This window comes from Halyomorpha halys, unplaced genomic scaffold, assembly GCF_000696795.3.
Source record: "Halyomorpha halys isolate HHAL.00 unplaced genomic scaffold, Hhal_1.1 Scaffold1675.1, whole genome shotgun sequence".
Classification (NCBI taxonomy): Eukaryota; Metazoa; Arthropoda; class Insecta; order Hemiptera; family Pentatomidae; genus Halyomorpha; species Halyomorpha halys.
The window spans coordinates 157,047-160,718 of record NW_027111646.1 but is presented as its reverse complement, the minus strand read 5'-3'; the positions used below and the strand labels follow the sequence as shown (position 1 = coordinate 160,718).

Sequence of the window (3,672 nt, the reverse complement as noted above, 5' to 3'; positions counted from 1 at the left end):
TACGGTTTATACAGCTGACATCCCAACCCACCCTAACACAGTCCTAACAACATACGCTGATGAAACATGTATACTGTCTGTAAACAACGACCCAACTAATGCATCAGAAACACTACCGACACACATAACATCTATTGAAGAATGCTGTCAAAACTGGAGAATAAAAATAAATCCTGACAAATCCCATCTGATCACCTTTACGCTCCGTCGTAAACCTCTACCCTCCTGTCCTACAGTGTTCTTTCTAAATACTCCACTAACGCCTGTTGAACAGAATTCGATACTTAGAACTCCATCTTGACAAGAAACTTCCTTGGAATCCACACACAAGACTGAAACGACAAGAAACTTCTCGTAGATTCCGATTGCTACAACACTTACTTGGCAAACGCTCTAAACTTCCAATTCACTATAAAAAATTAGTATACACTACGACCATCAGACCATATGGAATTGAGCTCTGGGGCTCCACCAAACCATTAAATTCCTCCTGCATCCAATCCTTACAATCCAAAATCCTACGTAAAATCCTTGATGCTCCTTATTACGTTACAAATAAACTCATTCACAAAGACCTTAACATCCCATTCGTTGCAGATTTGACACAAAACAGATATGCGTCTTTTCATTCCAAACTCCTTAACCATCCTAACTCATTAATTCTTAATCTTTCATCCTTAACAACCCTGATAATCCTCCAAGGCGTCTGAAAAGAAGATGACCACGGGACCTTCTAATTTAAATTAATATTTGAAGTACCACCATTGGGTGGTTCCTTCCCAAGATTTTCAAGTGTATATGAAGCTTACAACATATTTACTTATTGTATTATTTTGTATAGTTGTAAATTACATTAAATAAATAAATAAATAAAAATATCTGGTGACCTTCAAACAATTATAAGAATTTTTTTTATAATTTAAACTAAAGGTTAAATTTAAATATATGAAAATTAAATAGATTACCTTTATTTATTTAATTTTCATTTTTTCTTCTTTTTTTTGTAACTGTGGCCGAGATAATTAGTTTTATTATTTTTAGTGATAATTTTTTGGAATCGGCTAAGAAAAGAAAAAATGGCACCTCTCAAACTTTGGGGTTTTATTTTTTTATAGTATATATAATTTGAGTGCTACCAATGGGTAGTTTCTCTACACACCTGTAACACAACATTTTAACTAAGATCAAATTTAAAGAATGTATTATATAATATACTGTTGTAAATTCCAATAAAGATATTAAAAAAAAAAGTATATGTTATATAAAAACCGAAAAAAAATTTGTTCCCACAAGGTTAATTATTTTTAACTACTGCTCCAAAATTACAGATCGGAACTCGACATTACAATCTTCCATTTTATTTCAAAATGGCGAGTGAAAGTTTCAAATGCTCATATCTGGGGCATTTTTAAATGTAAAGGAAGATGATCCGGGTGGGGGGAAGATGCGGTCCGGAACTCAAATAATACAAAACTCTTTGTTAACCAATAACGTTTCGCCCCACTTTGCAGGGCTTCATCAGGGCTCAAAGAAAAAGATTTTAAAAAAATAATAAAAAAATTCATCATGGTAACAGTTTAAAATGACTACAAAGTAAAAAATATTAAATGAGTGAAATTTAAAATGAAATTATATTAAAATAAGTTAAAAGTAGTAGAAATAAGATGCACGAAAATAAGTATAAATTATAAATATTTTGGAAAAAATGAACAGATGGAATAATATCAAATAGTATAATAGTTACAAGAAAAGTAAATACTAGAAAACGGAAGAAATAAGGAAATAAGGCTAGAATTAAATAAGAGGCATAAAAAACCTCAAGAAAAAGAGATCGTTTTTATTTTATTTTTAAACATTTTACTTTTAGTTTTTACTATAAACGATGGCAAGTCAATTATTATCCGTAATAGAGTTATAAAATTATATTGTAATCAAATAGGGAACTTACAAGTACATCATTTTTCGATTTAGTTCCCTTGTTTTTCAACGCACTTGGTCCATCGTTGTACAAGCTTCATGATGCCCTCATAAAAGAAGGATTTCGGTTGAGCACGAGCCAGGAATGCACCGCTTCTTTCATTGCTTCCTCCGAGATAAATCGACGGCCCCTTAATGCCTCTTTGAGTGGACCAAATAAGTAATAATCAAAAGGGGGGGTGTAGTTTATGCGTGTGTGTTGTTTTGGGACCCATCTTGCACAAACTTTATGAAACCCATGTTTGTTTGTGGATAATTTCATAGGCAGAACGATGACTAATTTGCAGATGATTTGCCACGTTGTCAATAGCACCATGTGTACTGTCTAAGACCACCGTTTCACCTGAATGCTAAATGGCTTCTTCATTTGTCCCGGTAAACGGTCATCCGGCTCCTTCAAAAACAGCATAACATTTGTATGCCCATTTTTGGATTTTTCAATCCGTTCGTAGACATTCCGTTGTGTCAAAACGCTGTACAAACCCGAACTGTACCGTAAGTCTTCAATGAATTTCGACTCCTGATTTCGCCTTCCTACCACAAAAAACGGATCACTGAATGTTGCTCTTCTTTGGTTCAAATAGAAAGCGGAGTAGCCATGATTAACAGCACGACAGCGATAACGAAACTAATCTTCTGAAAATAAGATGGCCTCGAGACCTTTTAATGTTATTAGAATACTATTATTATTAGAATTCTAATATTCTTAGAGTGATTCCAATAGGTAGTTTCTCTACATGCCTGTAACACACTATCATGATCTTACTTCAAATTTACTAGATGTATTTTTATGTATATACTGTTGTAAATATCAATTAATAAATTTTAAAAAATCTTTTACTTGCCGATAAACGAGATGTTTTATTTAGACATGCTGCCCAAATACTTTGGGTTGCTACAATACATAGCATACCAATGAATCCATGATTCATACATATACATATACAATACATATATTCACATGATACAATGAAAATTTTGTTTTCTACCTATTCCTTTTACAATCAATACTCTTCTACACACTAAATACAAATATTTTAATAGGTAAGTTTTTTCATTTAACAATTTCGTTCCATTTGACAATTTTATTTCATTTAGTTGAAAATTTCTCATTCCTCCCACTACCCACGTTCGATCTCTTAAATAATTTAAACGAATTTATCATTAGATAGCAATGTAAAATTAAACCAAAGACATAATAGTCACAGCAGAAGATCAGTTTACAAAAAAGTTAGTTAAAAGAAAAACATAAATGAATAAATAAGTTACGAGAATAAATAAGTTAAAACACAAGTCGACAGGTCCAAAAAATAATAAAAACACAATGAATAATCTCAGAGCTACTTTCCGTGCAAACGTTGATATATGATCCCTAGAGAGTCCAAAATAATATTTTCCACCAAGACCACAATATCTTCTTAGGTCTTCCAAGAAGTTCCTTCTTTTATGTGGTACTGTTCCGCGAGGTCCAAACCAGAGGCCTCTCACGGTGAAGTTTCTCTCTCTCCGAACGTTTCTTTGTCGGAATTTTTGTTTAAGGAAAGAGGCGCACTTTGTATATACTTCCTTCTTTTCCCTTCCCCCACCCACCAGATAGAGGTCTATTATTCTTAAACTCACCGTCGGATCCAAGACTAGAGCCGTGCCTCCGGTTTTGGAGAATGCCACAATATCTAATATATATATATATATATA

General features: G+C 33.0%; 1 protein-coding gene across 1 annotated transcript in view; it reads left to right on the top strand.

Moving 5' to 3' along the window:
- LOC106690349 (uncharacterized) overlaps positions 1-3,672 on the top strand; it is a gene marked incomplete at its 5' end in the record, with an annotated part of 28,369 nt that overhangs the window by 966 nt on the left and 23,731 nt on the right.